Genomic DNA, 20,000 nt, shown 5'->3' on the forward strand with positions numbered 1-20,000 from the left:
TGACCTGAGCCGAAGTCGGACTCTCAACCGACTGAGCCACCCAGGCGCCCCAGAAACAATAATCTTAATAGCAAATCTATTAAGTAAAAATTCGTCCTTAAATTTTAGATTGTCAGTTGGTTAGAAATAATTTTATATGTTCTGTGATTAAAACTACTTACAAAAAAGGACATGAAATATAGCACATAAGTGAGTTACAATTTAATAGTCCTATTTAATCTTTTGGGTCTCCTATTACTTTTTTCCATGAACGTGATTTGCTGGAATAGACTCACTTACATCTTATAGGAAGGTTATATTTAATATACATTAACAAGCATTTAATATGACATTTTTCTCCATGTTAAGAGTAGAAAATCTTACATTTTTCTACAGTCTTAATATGAAATATATAACAGTTACCTTTATGTGCACTTCATTAGAAACTGTGCAAATCTTAATATATAACTTAACCATTGAAAAAAGAGATGGCAATTAAGGCTACAGAAGAATTAAATCAAATTAAACTGGGGGCCAAGAAAGTGCACAAACATAAATGGTGGGGTGGTGATTTAGCTACTTGCTATTTTGCCTTAGGAAAATTCCAGGAAATGGATTTTTCATGATTTTTTTTCTATGTACCTAGAGTTGTAGAAAGAATATAAGAAGCCATTTGCCTTAGATACAAGATTAACTAGACCAAACATAAAAGAGATGCTTACTTCCTTACACTCTTGCATGTATAATAAATGCTGACTGGAGATTTAATAGCAATAAGAGAGAGAGAGGTATTTTGCCAAATAGGGCTTACGAAAGTTTATAGGAATCAACTTGCCTATGTCATGACTAAAAGAAAATCTTCCATAAATTCTTCACCCTTTGGGCATCTGAACTAACCAATGAAGAATTGTTGCGGTAACCATTTTCCCAAATGCGCAGTATGTGGGAAGGAAAAAAATATTACAAATACAAGAATCAACACTTTAAACAAAAATCACAAACAAAACAGCTGGATGGGAGAGTAAATAGAATAATTAGAACGTTGTCTATCCGGAAAAAGTCTACTACTCTTCCAGTCATCATTCAAGGCTCTCTGAAGTCTTCCCTAATATCTCTAGGCACTCTATGTTTCTTCCTTGTATTTGTGTTTAGTTTATATAGTATTTGCTATTTCTGCTTTATCTAAGAGATGAAAAAGAATGGATGTAATGAAATAAGTAAGTAAAAGCAAGATATGTAGAATATATATTTTGAACGTGGCAAATAAAACTAAATCTTGCCGTACCATCCCCGTTCTTATATTATTTAATAAATAAAGTTAATATTTGGTATATGTTTATAATATAAATTCTTATCTTTACTGTAACTATGACAACACTCTAACCAAGTAATTTACATACTATTCTACATGGTACACACACCTGAAAATTAAGGGGATTGCTGACACTCTTTCTTGCTTTGTAATTTACAAACTTGGTGAAATATCATGCTTCTGAAAATAACTTTAAAAATTGAGCATCTAATGCTCAAAGGGAAAAAATATGAAAGCTGATATATCCTGAGCAAAGGTATCACATGTTTTGTGACATCTCTGTGCCATATATCGTTACATGACCTCTCTGGCCTACAACATAAGAAATTAAGAAGTTTAATAATTTCAACCAGCTCACAAATAACCAGTCGTCTCAGCAACTGCTTATATTTTCTAAATTCTTTTTGGGGTGCCTGACTTAACTCTATATAGGGGTCCTTGATCAAGGTCTACATGTAGAAATAATCCAAGCTTTGTAAAGCCTGACATGGTTTACTGAACACGTAAAAGATCTTAAATCTCTATAGATTTCTAAATACAAAGTTATGAATAGAAATTTTCATTAAATAACTATAGAAAGCAATCATTACAATTAAAATGGGAAGAAAAAGATTAAAGCCCTGAATTTTAGGATCAAATAAAAACACAAATCAGGGATCACACATCCCTCTTGTGATCCCTGTAAACCAACTTTAGTAATTATAGATTTTAGTTCATTTTTGGAAAAAATATCATGTTAACAATCCTAACCTTGGGATGATGTGCTACTTAGTTGTTTTTCAGATATCTGGGGCAGAACAATAGAGCATGATTGTTCATCAGTGTTTTATTTATCCATATATACTTTAAAATATACAAAATAAATGTGCAGAATATCTGTTCATACATATTAAAAATACATATGACATAGGCGTGAAAGAACAGTATTTTAATTCCAGAGTTTTGAATTGCAAGAAAGATGAATATTTGGACAAACTTTGTCTTAAGTTTTGGGGCACTGATTACTCTTTCAAAATTTACTTATTTGCATTACATGACCATCAATTGAAAGTATAAAGAAATGCTAAAGAGCAATGCAACTTTCAATTAAGAACTTAAATGTTTTACTTGTGTTACACAATCAAGTACCACTTTTAAAGTGCAGGATGTTTTCCTGTAAAAATGCTTATGCCTTTACATAACTGGATTTTTTGGTTCTTAGAAAAAAAGAAGCAATGTTGCCAAGAAAGTTTGTGTTTTTATTTTTAGTATAAATTTAGATCTATCTGTAGCAAATGTATGTATCCTGCAAAACAGACACGAGTTTATATTTAAATAATCATTGCCTTAAAACACTTTATAGATTAAAATTTCTGTAACTTTTGATTATATCATTAGTCTGTGAAGTTGAAAGAGTTTCCCAGAAGACCAGATGTATATTTAAAGTTTTATATCCACATGGTTTGTATAAAATTTGACTTACAATGTGAATTTTTTTCTCTCCTTCTCTGAGGGAAATAGCTCAAATATAATGTCCTCCACAAAAATGCAACCTACTAAAACACTGTGGGGTTGCTTTGGAATGTTAATAACCTTTTGGAGCTACCACACTAATTTAGCAATCTCTAACAGGAAGGTGCTTTCATTATTTTAATTTGTCATATCCCTTTCTTTGAATAGGAAGGTAGATATAGATAATCAGTAAGAAGGGAAAAATAATTAGGTAGAATATTGGTAGAATATTAGGTAGAATATTGGTAGACTATTCCCCCAATAAAACCAGAGGTGTAAGAAATAAATATTTTCTCGGTAGACAAAGATCTATTACAAAGGTCATAAAAAGCACTGATAAAAGGAAAAAAATTAAAAAGTGAACTTTGCTAAAATTAAAAATTTCAGTTAATTAAAGAATACCATTAAGAAATGAAGAAAACAAAAGGAAAGGAAAGAAAATGAAGAAGTAAGCCACAGCAAGGAAAAAAAATACTATTTTCCATATATATACATATATATATATATATATATATATATATACATACATACATATATGTGTGTATATATATATATATATGGAAAATAGTATATATGTATATGTATATATATACATATAGTATATATGTATATATATATATGACAAATGACTTATATTCTGAATATATATGTCCACAAAATAGAAGACTATTAAAAATCAGCTATAAAAAATGAAAGCAAAGAATACAAAAAACATGGGCAAACATTTGAACTTAACTTCACAAGATACACAAATGACTAACAAACACATCAAAAACACTCAGCATCTTTAAGCATGAGAATAATGCAAATTGAAATCACAATGAGCTAGGATGCATAAAGTTAAAAAGTCCACCAGAGCGTTGGTGAAGCTGGGAGTGACTGGAACTCACACACTGCTGGTGAGAAAATTCTCCAAGTATTTTGGAAAACTGTTTGTCATTTCTTAATGGTATAACAAAATAACATACTGTTACTACATAAAAATATGGCTTGCACATTTACCTGCTTCATTCTTTCTGGCACTTTCATGAGATGGAGTTGGAAATTTACTAGATGGTCTCTTTGAGTTTTATCTTTTCTATTATGTATTTATCTCCTAATAAAAATGGCTATAGAAGAATAGCTATAAAAGAACTAAGTATAAATGATTAAGCATTTACTAAATGCCAGGCATCACAAATTCTCTTGATGAATGATTTCCTTTAATCCAGCCAGCTACTTTTTGAGGTCAATATTATATTTAATCCCATTTGTGCAGATTAGAAACCAGAATATTCTTAAGGTTAAGTTAGTTGTTCAATGTCACACAATTCAAAAAATTATAGTGATTGAAAGATAGATTAGATGGATTGTATATCTAATTGCTACCTTTCTTTTTCTTTTCATATAAATATACATATTCCCCAAACTTTATTTTCTAATTATCAAATTTAGTCATCACCCATATCTGCTGTTAGCAGCATTTTTATTAAAATATATTGCTTTAGGGGCACCTGGATGGTGCAGAAGGCTAAGTGTCAGACTCTTGATCTCGACTCAGGTCATGATCTCATGGTTTGTGAGTTCAAGCCCTGCATTGGGCTCTGCACTGATACTGCAAAGCCTGCTTGGGATTCTGTCTCTACTTCTCTCTGACTGCCCCCACCCCAGCTTGTGCTCTCTCTTTCTTAAAATAAACTTAAATATATATACATATATTACATAAATATATGTATATTATATGTATGTATACATATATATGTATATTATATACACATATATATGTATATATTGTTTTGTCTTTATTGATACATAGTTTATGTTGAATAAAATATACAGATTTTTAGTGGATAGTTTGATAAGATATGATAAATGTGTATACCCATGTAGCCAACAGCCAATTCAAGATAGAGAACACTTCCATCACCCCAGAAATTTGTCATGCTCTTTTCCAGTCAATCATTACCACCACTACCACCACCACCACCACCACCCTCAATCACCAAAGGCAACAACTGTTCTAATTTCTCTCACCATAGATCGTTTTTGTCTGGTGTTAATCTTTATATAAACAAAGTCATGTCCTACACACTTTTTTGTACGGCTTCTTTCAATTAACTCTCCTTCTGTGAGATTCTTTCACTTGGCTTCATGCATCAACAGTTCATTTCTTTTGTTGTTGTTGTTATGTAGTATTCACTTGTACAAATACAACAATTATTTTTATACTCTTGTCTTGTGACAACTCCATTTTTGCCCATTATGAATAATGTTGCTAGGAAATTCTTGAACAATTCTTTTGGGCACATAGGCCTTCATTTCTCTTTGGTGAATACCTTGAAGTACAATTTCTGGGTCATGTCACTGATAAACATTTAATAGTACAAGAAACTGCCAAAATTCTTTCTCTTTTTTTTTTTCCTTTTTTTTTTTTTTAATTTTTTTTTTTTAACGTTTATTTATTTTTTGAGATAGGGAGAGACAGAGCATGAATGGGGGAGGGGCAGAGAGAGAGGGAGACACACAATCGGAAGCAGGCTCCAGGCTCTGAGCCATCAGCCCAGAGCCCGACGCGGGGCTCGAACTCACGGACCGCGATATCGTGACCTGAGCTGAAGTCGGACGCTTAACCGACTGCGCCACCCAGGCGCCCCTCTTTCTCTTTTTTTTTAATAAATGGAATATTTTCTATAATCTGTCTAAAGATCCTTTGCACGGGACCAGGAGACCAGAGCAGGAGAAAACTATTGACTTGAATAACAAAGCTAACTTCAGTATTATCCAGGTAAATGTTTAGCAACTGCCTTTTGGGACTAATTGGTATAAATAATCCCATCATAGCCAATGTCAAGCCCCCAACATAACATCATCAACATCATCAGTCCTCCCAATGGAAGTCAACGTCAGTACCCCCTTGGATCTATCAGGTTATTTCAGGCAACAGAAAAAATAAAATCAGGCAACTCACTATCAGACTACCTCCTTCCCAAATTTGTCTGTATGAAATAGGTAAATACTAATACTTCCTGAATGCTAACTATATGGCAAGTAACGTCCTAAATGCTTCAGATGCAATATCTCTATAAGTCACCTAAAATACAATGTTAAGTACATTTTTATTAATGAGGCACACTTAAGTGAAATGCTTTTCCAAAGTCCCACACCTAGTCCTTCACAGAGCTAGCATTTCACTCCAGTCATTCAAGCCAAACTTTCTATTGCATAGATGCCATTCTTCTAGAGATAACACAAGATTTCGTTTTGTCACTGAACTATCAATTTGTCACTATTTAAAGTCATGATTAACTTATATTTGATAGATAAATACTTGATATGTAAATTGTTTAACTGCATTTTATACAGGCTTTATGAATCCACCTAATATATTATTTGTGGGGGAAAAAATGAGAGATTACAATTATATACAAAGACAAATTTGAAATCTAGAATCAAGCAATCATGAGAAAAGAATGACTTTATATTGCATTCAAAAATAATTCAAGTTAAATTACCATGATCTTAAGTCAGTTCTAAAAATGTTTTGGAAAACTGGATAAAAGATGTATTTGCTTATTCATAAGATGTCTACATATATAACAAATTGTTGCTTTGAAATATATATATATATATATGTATAACAACATATATATATATATATATATATATATATATATATATATATAACAACTTCACTACAGAATAACAATTATGTCTCAAGTGCACCAAAGTTCAGCTCATGGAAAAAACTGAAATATCAGCAGTCCTCAGTAAGAACTGATCCCTGAATGTCAAAGCCCCAAGCAAGTCTGACTTGTGTAGTCTAGATAAAGGCAGCAGGGAACAGTTAGCCTTGTCAAAAGGCCGTCGGCCCCTAAGGTGCTCATATTAGTAAGAAGATACCCTTCTCACCTTTCACTGCTTTCAACCAGACGTCTTGGAAACTCCCCCGCACACGTAGGAGGCTTCGAACAAAGTTTCTGGCACAGACAAGGCTTCACGCCAGGAAGAAAAAAAAAGATGTGGAGAGGATTGAGCGCCTACGGTGGCTGAAGAGGGACATGCAGAGCTGCCGGCTGCAAGTTAATGGGATTCTTGCAACTGTTCGGCGGGCTGGAGAAGTTGCGGCTGCTACAGTGGTACATGGCCTTGTCAGACAAACAACGAAATAAGGTGGCTTGAGAACTTACGCGGTCGTTCTGGCTTGCAAGCTCATGGTGTGCGGCTTCCTGGAGAGAACGGACCTTAAAATCCTCTATAAAAGATATGCCAGCCTCTACCTCTGCTGCGCCTTTGAGCGCCAAGACAATGAGCTCCTCATGCTGGAGCTGACTCACCGAGGTGGTGAGCTCCTGGACAAATACTTGCCCAGCATGTGCGAGATGGACATCATCTTTAACTCTGAGAAAGTCTGTTTCATCTAGTATGAGGTTTTGATACGGGAGATGCCCAGGACAGCTTCAAGAAGAGCGTGCTGAAGTCTGTGACGCAGGACGAGTGGCCACTCAGTTTGCTTTAGGATACATCTGGTGTAGTCCCGCAGCCTTCAGAGATGTGGAGAGACGGAGAGGCAGGACGTGAGTGGCTGCTTCTTATATGTCTCTCCAAGAGCCCTTAAAAAGAAAAAAAAAAAGTTTATTTTATTTATTTTGAGAGAGGGAGAGCGTGAGCGGGGTAGGGGCAGAGAGAGAGAGAGAGAGAGAGAGAGAGAGAGGAGGGAGAGAGTATCCCAAGCAGGTTCCTTGTTGCCTGCACAGAGCCCCTTGAGGGCTGGATCTCATCAACCCTGAGATCAGGACCTGAGCCAAAATCAAGAGTTGGATGCTTAACTGATTGAGTCACCCAGGCTCCCCTCCCAGTGCCCTTTACTCCTTTGGACCCAGCCACCTCTTTTCTGCTGCCTCACCTTTGGAAGTGAGCTGTGGACTCAGGACCCTCAAACATTCCCTCCCACCACTTCCCACTTCCTGTTTCCCCCTTTCCCAGTATCAGGAAATTATGACCAAAACCCTGCTCTTTGGCTTTCATTCCCTGCCTTTGAAGTATTATTATCACTCCAGATCTCCTCCCCTCCCCCAACACTGTAAATATATAAATATGTCAGGTTAAAAGGAAAAGGTTTTAGGAATTTTCTATTCTCCTTGCCCTGTCTCTTACCTCCACCTCTTCCTGCATCCCTACCCCCTCACTGGAAGGGGGCTTCAGTGCAATTCCTTTTTCCACATCTGCCTCCCCCACTTCCTTTTTGGATGTGGTGGGGGGGTCTCTGTTCAGCGCCAGGGGAAGAACCATATAGTTAAATTTTTCTAATCTTCACGCTGTGGGAAGGAATGGTTGGAGAAAGGGCAGACTTACGGGAGACTGGGCCCTGTCCCTCCTTCGCTCCATGTTCTGAGTGAGGCAGGAGCTTAGGGGGTGGAGCCGGGAAGTGTCTGACCTTATTTCCTTCCCTCTAAAAGAAAAGGAAAAAAGATTTCTGGGGGGATAAAATGTTTTATTTAAAGGGCATCACGTGGGAATGCCATCAGAGCCTCTTTGAATTCTTCATAATAACCTAAATCTCCTAAAGCTGAAATCTGGGATACTTTCTATTTATCCTTATACAGATGAAAGTAAATTCAGACTATGCAAAATTGTGCCCTTGGATTAAATTGCTTCACCATTTTAGCCCCACTTTTCTGCCTTCTTATACTTTCAGTAGCAGTCTCTAAATATTCTTTGAGTTCAGATCCTTAAAAGACTATATATTTTTTACATGCAAAAACAATACTTTTCATATTTTAAAGTCTGACTCTTGTCACAGTGTCAGCATGTTGTAAGGAGCACAATATCAATTTATGTTTCTTCATACTGGAGGACGTTTTCTTCCTCTCATATGGAACAAATGTGGCCTTCCTCTACAAAACAGCTTCTACTGTATATCTAGTCTTTTTATTTGTTTTATTATTATTGTTTTTTACTTTGTCAGGAGTGTAATGTGATTTGTATAGGACTAAAACATGCAGGGTTTGATTAAGATTTTAAGCCAGGCTCTGCCACTTCTTACCTAACCTTAAATTATTTGAATGTTTTCAACTTGACATTCCTCATATATAAGATGGAATATTAATACCATTTCATAAGATTGCTCTTGTGTTATAGTGATATTTAAAATAATCAACACAATGCGGGGAACGACATATAAGTAACAAAAGATACATAATTAACATAAATTATATAAGTAACATAATTTACCAATTTTATACCTTCCATTTTCCTTCTCAAAATAAGTTATTTATGTTATAGCTTATAATAAGTTATAGCCTCAGTGTCCTCATAATGTGATTGATAAATATTTATTTAGTTCTTATTTTATTTATGTAGTGTGGTTTCCAAGTTCAGGACATAAGTTGACTGATCAAAACTACTTTAAGTGTGAACATTCAGTGCTAAGTGGCCAGTTTTATATCTTTTCCTATTTCTCCTCAATTTAAACGTCTTAACTATAGTTAAATTTATGCAAACATGCCCAAACCTTGTAACCTCCCATTTCTGCCTCTAGCTTTCGATTCTTTTCAGTCCTCCTCATATTTTTGAAATAGTGTCTTTCTATTCTGTATTCTGTTCCTACTTCTATCCAGGGCTTTGCTGGCTTTTTCTGAATTAGTACAATAAATTTCTACCTGGCATACATGCTCCTAACTCACTCCATTGTCCACACTAATGGCAAGTAATACTTTTACTCAATCGAAAATAAAATTCCCGTAGTTAATTTTTTTCCCTAACTCCTGTGAAAAATCCAAACATCTTCACATGAAACACAAACCCTTTTCCAATCTAAAGGCTGTCTTTCTCTGTTTACCGTGGTATTGACTACCACATCTCTTCTACAGTGAGGGGTTCTAAGTGCAATGGTCTGCCAGGCTTCCTGCATTCATCTTTGCTGAGACACTGCTTCTCCATTTCTTTGTTGCTAACTTCTACCAGAACTCCGTAACTCACCCCAGATGTTACTTCTTCCCTACTGCTTCTTGCGCAATATTCCTGATCTCCTACGTGCCTTACTCTCCTGTGGCATCAAACACAATGGTGTGTATTGATCTACTTATATTTTTGCCCCCTCAGTAGACTAGAACTCCTTGATGGAAGAACTAACTAGCATATTGTCTGTCACATGTAACACCAAAACTGATCCTGGCCTCTGGTTCCTACCACTACAATCATCACTACTAATAGAATTAATAGGTAAAATGTACTGAGATCAGCATGTGCCGGACATTGTTCTAACCTCTTTTCATCTGTTTATACCTCACTGCAACACTCTATGTCAGGTACTATAAATGTCCCCATTTGACAGATGAAGAAATGGAGACCCCCCCAAAAAAAAAGTTGAAATCATTTACTCATGGGCACACAGCTAATAAGTAGCATATCCAAAAGTCAAGTTGAGACAGTCTGATTTCAGAGCTTCAGAGATGGCCTCTTAACCACTATAAAGTACTGCTCATAACTGCTCCATTAACTTCTCTGAATAAGTGGTTTTCTAAAATTGTAAATATGGTTGAAATAATCTATATCTTTGATAACACACTTTAGTTTTGTGAAGTATTATATTGTTTTACGTTAAATTAGTTTCATAATAAGTTAGATACAGGTTAAAAAAATGTCACATAGAAATTTAAACAATGATATAGAGAATGCTGTTAACAAAGACAACTGAAGTATATGGTTTTCATCTCCAAATACTTGCCCTAATACTTCAAAAAACTTAATTAGCTATAAGAAAATATGCTACCTTATAAGGGTAAAGTAGGACATTAATAGCGCTTATCTGAGGTGGGTTGGCGGGGAAGGCCTCACAGAGGAGATCATAGTTAGCCTGGGCATACGCAAACAAGGCAATTCAAGTTGACTAAAGCACACGAATAGAAAAAGGGCGCTATGAAAACAGGTTGAGTGTATAAGGATGAGAAGCTTGGCATGTTGAAAATACTGAGGGTGTCAAAGAGAGTGATGGATAGTCCTAGAAAAGTAGAGGAAGACAGGTTTGGGGATAAATTATGAAGAGTATTCCTAAAGACTCTCCTAGGGTGTCTGCCCTATTTTTTTGCAGGAAGCTAAAGTGAAAGGGTTTTCAAGCAGTCTTTATTCACTTTCTTTTCAAATAACTAGTTTACCATAAAAAACACAGATATATCTACAAAGAAAATAAATGAATCTGACAATCATTTTTAACACCTTAGGGTATAGGGTATGTAAGTGTAGTAGTTATGAATTAGAGTCCAAAATCTCTAGTATTAAGAAATGTAACTTTATTTTTTTAATAAGCTAAAATGATTTCTAATTTTATGCCCCATTCTGCCAGAATGACAGGAATTCAGTTACAGTCAAGGGGTTTAAACCCTTCCTGGAATCATGCTAATCTCTAAAGTTTTAGAAGATAATTAGAGGGAGGGGCAATTTGATCCCCTACCGCTACTTTATAAAGCCCTTCTCAGTCCCACTCAAGCCTGGAACCCTGCCATATCCTTTTATCTTCCTGAATTTCTACCTTTGGCCCTTACTAAGATTGTAATTAAAAATATAATTATGTAAATGTGCAGTAACTTCACTATCTTTCTGGAATATAAACTTCCTGAGATCTGGAGCAGAATTTGTCTGTCCATCACTGTGACCATGTACTTAGCGCCAGTCATAGAGAGTTTTAATTGTTACATACATTTTTTAAAAATTAATAAATGAATTAAATGAAACCCCAGTGGTCAAACTTTAAGCAAATTCCAGATCAGTGGGAGATTATTTCAGGACCAAAATAATCTAATTCCCATCTATTTACTTTACATTCCCCCCCCCAAAAAAAAAAAAAAAAAGTCTGACCCATTTATATGGTGAAATTTTATTGAAAAGGTACCTTTTCACAGAAACTTGTGTCTTATGCATAAACGACTAAGACAAGAAATAACCTGAAGAGAGAATGTCAGCCTCACTTACACAGCTGTGGAAATAAATGAAGATAGTCCAAATGCAAAAAAATAGAAACTATTAATTCAGAGTTTGCTATGGCAAAGGAATCAGCCATCTTTTCTTAGCAGAGACTTAGAGGTAGTCAGGGCAATGAGAAAGCTTTATAGTGGAAAAAGAGACAACATCACGTACGTTCTTGTTGGAATTGTTGGCCAGGGGAAGCTAGGGGCAGGCAAAGTAGGAGCTCAGCATCTTATGTGATTGGTTTGAGGAGAGTATTGGACTTTCTTTGATTGGTCCTGAGTTGGAATTTTAGGGCGAAGATAGGGAAGCTGGTAGTCACTGACTGAGTTCTGACTGGGGCCGATTGCTTGTAGAGGTTGTGATCTGCTTTCCTGATTGGTTGCTATAGAGGTTGTAGGTCAGAGTTCCATTTTCAGGTACTGCCTGGTCATTGTGCATTTTTATATTCAGGCTCTCATAGCTCAAAACATATTTTTTAAGGCAAGATTAGCTGATAACGGTATTCCAGTCATACTTTGTACATTTTATATTTAGTCATCAACCCATTTTAAAAATATTTATTAAACACCTATTTACATTTATTAACAGTACTAGAGAGGAGGATATGATAGTGAACGAGACAGGTACCATAATACCATGCCTGCTTTCACAGTTCTTACTGATCAGTTACACTTGTTCAAACCAGGACAGCTTCCTTCTGGTTTCATCCAGCTATGAAAGCATATTAGATATTGTATTGAAAAACAGGTTTTGTGCCAAACTGTTACATCGATTGAGTTGCATTCAATGCAAGTAATTGAAAAAGTCTGGTCAATAATGAAAGGAATTTATAAGCATACATAACTGCAACAGTTATGTACCTGAGTCATTGCAGGTTTCAAATATGTTTTGACCATGGCTATGCTCCTGCTTTTCTGTACATTTTTTTAAATTTTATTCTCCTATATTTGTCAGTTTCACATCGAAGCTGTCCTCAATCATACAGGTTAATGGCTAAAATAGTTTCATACCTCACATCTGTTCTATATAGCATACAGAAGAAATGAAATTTGTTTTGTTACCAACTACACAAGAAAAGTCAATGGATTGGATTCTAATCCTGTATTAGTTTTCTATTGCTGCTGCAACAAATTACGACAGTGTAGTGACTTAAAGATAACACAAATTTCATCTCTTACAGTTCCAGAAGTCTGAAATCAGTTTCTCTGGGCTAAAGTCAAGGTGTCTGCTGAACTGGTACCTTCTCAAAGCTCTGTCTCTTTGCCTTATTCAGCTTTTAGTGGCTTCTTCTAGTGTTTGTTGTTTGTATTCCATGACTTGTGGCCCCTTTCTCCATCTCCAAGGTGTCCCATTCCAGATCTCTGCTTCCATCATCACATAACTTCCTCCTTCCTTTCTGACTCCTTCTCAGTACTACTACTAAAAACCCTTGTGATTACACTCTGGGCCCAAGGGAATAATGCAGGAGAATCTCTATACACAAATCTTTAATTTAACCACAAGTACCAAATTTATTTTACCATATAAGATAACATTCACAGATTTGGGGAATAATGCACATCGTCTTTGGGAGTCCATTATTCAGCCTACCACAGATCTCCAACCTTGATTGGTGCTAATTGAGATAGGCATGGTTAAAATCAATCACTAGGGCAGGGGGGCTGAGATTATAGAACAAACTCGAAAGCTAGGAGTACAGTCAAACTTAGCCATGTATGGCTTCCCACCATGCTCATGGTGGCTACATACTGGGAAGGCAACAACTCTTGTCCATTTCTGCTATTATCTGTAAAAGTAATAATAAAAGGAATATCCCTGGCTATGCATGGATACCTAGGGTGAACCCCCACATAGAAAGTTAGGAGGAAGCTTGGCACTGAACACAATAAGAACGGAATGATTTCTAGAAAATATTCTGTATTACTACTTTTTAAGGAAGAAACATCTGGCCTGAGGCTGAATAACAGAAGCTAGGAATTAAAAGTAGGAATGAAGTAAAGCCAAGAAAGCAACTGGAGGAGCTAACAGGAGATAGGTAAGTACAGAAATGTTTTCCTAAATAGGTGTGTGGTGAGAGGGGTAATGTAAATGTTGGAAGATGAGAGAAAACTTAATTAACCATATGGTGTTGATCTCTCAGTATTTACTGTTTAAAGTAACTTCAGCCAATCCACGTCCTGAACTAGAAGACTAAGATAAAGTACTTCATAAAAGAGATGGATTTTTAACATTTTTACCACGTTTAACTCTGGCAGTCAGTGCTTCTTCATAACAGCTGTGATACTTGATTTTTCAAAGATAAACCATGTTTTAAAAGTCTAAAATCTTCAAAGATATTATAAGAATTTTGCTTTGATATAAATTACAGTTTTGCCTCTCCCCACCTCTTACAAAATGTAAGGAACATGAAGGAAGAATTTTGAAAGTCAAAGAGAAATCAGTAAAAACTGTGTAAATAGGAATAGCACATGTATTTAAGTTTATTTGTTTATTCTGAAAGAGTGTGTGGGAGGAGCAGAGAGTGAGTGACAGAGAGAAAGAGCGAGAGAGAGAGAGAATCCTAAGCAGGGTCTACACTGTCAGTGCAAAGCCCGATGCAGGGCTCAAAGTCACAAATCTTGAGATCATGACCTGAGCCAAAGTCAAGAGTGGGACACTCAACAGACTGAGCTACCTAGGTACTCTGAAGAATAATACATTTTTAACTGCTATAGAAACATATATGGAGAAATTTACTTAAAATGATTTATAAATTCTTAATTCAAAGTAATTTTTTCAAACTAATTCAAAATGAGCCTTTTATTTATAGGGAAAAACAAATGATATTTTTTCCGATAATTTAATGTGAAAAAAAATGTTGCTTTAATTTTCATTTAGACTCAGTGAGAAAGAAGTGTTATCTTATAGGCTAATGCACTGAGTTCTCAAAACAAAAACAAAAACAAAAAACACCTGTTTTCAAAATTAATAATACTTCCTTCCCGAAAGTCCAAAACTTGTTGAAGGTTTTATCTTTTTGATATTCACTCAATGAATATGCCAGTTATCCTGGTCATTGTAAATGCTGTGGTTAAAGGGGCACGTTTCATGTGGGCACTCCATATAACCAAGGGACAAACAGAATTTGCTGCCTCAACTTCCCCTCCTGGGTCTTATAGATACAAATAAGTAAATTAGGTCAATTAACAAGAGAATGGGAAGAGAGGCCTAGGGAAGAGTCAAGAGGTTGTTCCCAATTAGGTGGAAATCTGTAAAAGGTTATTTTAAGAAATAAGGTGGGTAAAGCAAATGTGACGGGAGTGAAACAAAGAGGAAATAGGAGGGGAAGAGTCATAGAACTCTTGGGTGGAAATCTGGAGATGGTTATTAAGAAATGGGATGAATAAAATGGACATTGATGGGTTAAAACAAAGGTTATAATACACTACTACCAAAGCTTTGAGGTGCCAAAGGGATCCCCTGTTGGATCTCCAACATAAAAGGACCATAAACACATCTTTTCTATTTACCCCAATTGGAAGAAATTTCAAAAGTTGTAAGGTAGAGATTGCTATGAAAAACTTGACCAGAAATCACTTAGGACAGTGATTAGGCTAATAAAGGTAAAGACTGACAAAAGGGCCAGGTCCCTCTGCTCCTTACTGGGGACCCAAGCCTATTGCACAGGAGTAGGTAAATCCGTTGGGAGTAGAGAAGTTGCCAGGATTCCTTAATACAGATGTTCCAAGAACTGTGGTTCACCCTGACTTGGGCTACAAGTGGATTGAGAGAGTATAAAAAATATAATGGTTGATAGGATTATGAAAGTTGGAATGTTTAAGCAAGCTTTATGTAAAGAAGTTGTGTTTCCTTTACCTGAATGTTTTTAGGGAATGAATATTATGTCTGGCTGTGGAACTTCCCCTGTCTAGTATTATAAAACCAAAGCCTGTGGATAAAGTCTTAATAGAGGCTACAGTTAGGAAACAAGAGTTGATATAAGAATATGAGTTAATAGAATTAAGGTAAAAAATGTGTGGAGAATTGGTATGTTTAAGGCTTTATGTGAGGTGGTTGAAAGGGTTTTATGTGAAGTCTCTTTTACCTGATTGTATTATAGAGATAGACATTGTATCTCACTGGGAAACATTTCCCCTACCTAGTACTAAAAAATAGAAGGCTTGTAAATCTGTCATTCAGGCAATGATAATTGGAAATACTAAGTGAGAACCAGTAAGACTGCCTAAGCCCACTCAGCATAGAATACAAGTTGGAGTGCTGGGAAGGACAAATTCTGTGTGATAGCCCTAGGCAAAACATAGACTAGGGCTTAAGAGCACCTCCCAGCAATACTACTGGGGTTTTGGACTAGGGGATTTCCATTTGAGGGCATTTACCACCTTGTTATTGGATATTATAAATTAAAGCTACGTCTATGAAGCAGATATAAAGTGATCTTAAAATCTGAAGTAGCTATAATGTCTTGGATGATATCCTAGGAGGATATCAGTGCCCCAAAAACTCCACAATAAAATTCGCATGATGTATACAGGATCATGCTGCCTGGGGAATGCGAGGAAGAGATACAAGCAGGGAGCCTTTTTTCCCTTGGCCTGACTCTGGAAGTACATGAGAAGCTGCTGGATTCTGTTAACATGGACAGTGCCCTATAAACAGCTCTCAACTGACCCACAAAGAGGTGGCAGTTCCAAGGTGAAGATGGACAAGATCCAATATGGAATGGACAAGATCCAATATAGAAGGCTACCATTCTGAGTGAAGATGGTAAAAACAAATCAGCTTGATGGGCTGAATTGCATGCTGCATCCCAGCAGTGATGGAAGAATTGAAGAGCTGTAAAATCTCCTATGTATTGGTTTTTACCAGAAAGGGCTCAATGGCCTAGTCATATGGTCAGGCAGGAGGGCAATGGAAGCCTGACCTATTAAAGAGGAGCACAACCCTATGGAAATCACTGGGAATTTGAGGAGGACATTCAAGTAGGACAAGCTGATGCCCATCAGAAGAATCTTCTTTCAGGTTCAGAAGGTGATTGGAATTAACAAGCAGATATCCCTGTGTGCTTACTTACAGTGGCCACCTGGATCCATGAAATGAGTGAAACAGGTGGTACTGCAGCAATGCAGAGATGGGCTGAATCCAAACATACCTCCCTTGCACCCTCCAAGGCAAAAAATGCCAATAAGAACTGTTCTACCAAGAGAGACAGAGACTGCTGATGCTCTGTGGCAGATCCCCTGGTAGAAAAAGGCCTTGATCATAGCTGGCGAGTGAGGTGGATACCAGTAGCACTGGAGACTACAAATGAGTCCTGATAGGATTAGACACTGGCTCTACACTGGGCTTTCCTTACTTCACGTAGATGTAAATGCTGAGTGTTATGAAAGAACCAGAACAGAAGATGCTATACCAATTTGGACAGTGGGCCATCATTTCTGCCGGCCAGGGAACACATTTTACAACCCATAATGGCCAGCAATGGACAGAGACATAATCCTCCTCGCAGTAATAGTTTTAACAGATTTGGAATGGGCAATTAAAACATTGGTTGTCTAAAACAGGGAGATAAAATCATGAAGGGCTGGCACACGTCTTCATGAGTGTGTCCTCACACTCAATATGAACATGATTGGGGCTAAAGGAATGTCCCCACTGGATAGATTCCTCTGTGTTTCTGGTGCATCTGAAGAAGAGGCAGTGAGCAAGGATGCTGGTGTTTTTTCTTCCCCACATCACCACAGCTTCTCCCCACCGCCCCCCACCCCCCTCCCACTTGATGCAGTGGTTGTAGGGCCAGGGTTGCAACTACAAGGGAAGGATGCAACTACAAAGGAAGCAGGGATGATTCCTAGCCAAGAAACTGTAACTATTTTTAACCTTTTTGTCAATTTCTAAGGGCCTGGTGGGGCAGGATGTACCTTCACTGTGTCTGGCAAAATTGGGGTTAACAGTGAAGATAGCCCACTAGTTTTGTAGGTGAGCAACCTCTCCCTATCTGAATAGAAGTGAACTGAGAAGGGGCACCTGGATGGCTCATTCGGTTAAGCGTCAGACTCTTGAATTCAGTTCAGGTTATGATCTCATGGTTTGTGGGTTCAAGCCCCATGTCGCACTCACTCATGCTCTTTCCCTCTCTCCAATAAATAAATAAATAAATGAACAAACAAATAAACAAACAAAAACTAAAAAAAAAAAAAAAAAAAGAACTGAACTGAACTGAGGAGAAGAAACTTGCTAGACTAGTGTTGCCATGTGCTTGCTACACAAGCACAGTGGTAGACCTGACATCCCTTCCAAAGGTGGAAAAGTTTGAGTATCAATGCAGAGAAGGAAAACTAGTAGCTGTGGATAAAGGAATGAATACATAAATGGGTTATTTAATGAGGTAAATCCAATGTTAGACTAACACCTCAAAAGAGGATCAGAGCAAGAGATGATAATGTCTCTTAGCTCAATTATACTGGATGCTGAAAGGGGGAAGCCATATATTGCTGATACCACTCTTGCTTCTAGAACCTGACACATTGAGTACAGCCTGAAAACCTGAGTGATATTGCTCTGGGAGACGTCATTTTGGTTATAAGATATTTTGATGAACTTGACCTACTGTTAATTACTAAATAGAATGTACCAGTGAGTCACGCACAGAGTGGGGACACCAAGGCTTTTCTTTCCAGGCAAAAGCTTTATTTGTGCCAGCATGAGCTCAGGGGGCTAAGACCTAAAACGCTGAGCCCCTAGTGCAGTGGGGGATTGCCTTTTGTACAATTTTTGCTCCTTTGTCTCCCATATATGGTAACATACAGTCTAAATGGGCGGTCTGTGTTACAGAGTCCTGAGGAATGTCACAACACATGCACGTAGCCAGTATCTTTTGACTCTTATTTTTCAGGCTCTATCTACAAGTAGCCATAGATGAAGGGAGGAAAACAATAGTCAAACTAATATAAGAATATGAAAATGTTTGTAAAGGCTTTATAGAACAAATGAATTATTTCTTTAAATCTAGCCCTACCCTACTCTGGCTTCTCCAAATGTTAGACATATTTGTGTAATTACTGATGTGAGAAACAAAGGTAGAAGGAAATGGCAGATAGAACTAAATTTCCTTATAACACGCAACCCATTGACAAATACTTGAGGCCGGAAGAGTTAAGTTTTTCCAGGAACTCCCTACTGTCTTAATGTTAGTGCTTTGCTAGAGGGGAAAACAACCTTAGTTTGACAATAGCTAGTCCTCCAGCATCCTCAGTCTTCTTTAGTATATGAAAATCCCTTTGGAACCTTCTCCTTGACTTTACCTCCCCCAACTCCATACTATATAATCAATCTCTCCTTATGGTCCCAGGGCAGCTCTTCCTGCCCACAGGTCCTGTCCCTGCACTTTAACAAAATCACCTTTTTGCACCAAATATGCCTCAAGAATTATTTTTTGGCTGTCGGCTCCAGATCCCCCACCACTCCAAAAACCTCATCAGATAGTATTGCTATATCTGTTGTATAATGATACACCGTAATACTTTGACAAGTATGACCATTCTGCTATAAGGAATCTTTCTTTGAAGACCAGGTAGTGGACTTCAATATTATGACTTATAAAAACTATATATTTGGTCATTCATAAGAGCAATGAGAGCATCTTTTGGTAAAATGTTTTGTCTCTTGCTGTCAATTCCTGAAATCACTTCAGAGGCATAAAGTGAAATGAATGTCTTGTTATTCATAACAAGCCCTTATCATCACACCTGCATTTATGTTAATGAGGTGACTTTTGGAAAGTACCTAAGGATGGGGGCTGGTTGCCAGGAGAACCAATAGTGAATAGAGTTGGAAATTTCAGTAACACTTCCCCCACCCCCAATTTCCCAGAAAGGGAGAGGGATTTGAATCAATCACCAGCATCCAATGATTTAATTAATCACACCTATGTAAGAGACACTCCAGAAAAACCTGAAAGGATTGAGTTTCAAGAGCTTCCAGGTGGAGATTTGAGGAGAGTGATTTGCTCAGAGAGCATGGAAGCTTGGCGTACTCCCCACGTACCTTGCTATGTGCCTCTTGTCCCTCTGGCTGTCCCTGGTTATATCCTTTCCTAAGAAATTGGTAATCTGTTAAGTAAAATGTTTCTCTGGGTTCTGTGAGCCAGTCTAGCAAATTAATCAAATCCAAGGAGAGTCAGTGGGAACCTCACTTATAGTCAGTCAGTAAGAAGTACAGGTAAGAACCTGAATTTGCAATTGGTACCCTGAGTTGGAGGTCATTGTTGGAACCTTCA

General features: G+C 37.1%; 1 long non-coding RNA gene across 1 annotated transcript in view; it reads left to right on the forward strand.

The window, feature by feature from the left end:
* Window positions 1-6,762: 6,762 nt before the first annotated feature.
* LOC122213570 overlaps window positions 6,763-20,000 on the forward strand; it is a 37,995-nt gene continuing 24,757 nt past the window's right edge. Inside the window, exons 1-2 of the long non-coding RNA XR_006199591.1 lie at window positions 6,763-7,335; window positions 13,661-13,760. This is a non-coding gene — a long non-coding RNA (uncharacterized LOC122213570). The remainder of the gene's footprint in view (window positions 7,336-13,660; window positions 13,761-20,000) is intronic.

Source organism: Panthera leo, chromosome A1 (assembly GCF_018350215.1).
Source record: "Panthera leo isolate Ple1 chromosome A1, P.leo_Ple1_pat1.1, whole genome shotgun sequence".
Taxonomy (NCBI): Eukaryota; Metazoa; Chordata; class Mammalia; order Carnivora; family Felidae; genus Panthera; species Panthera leo.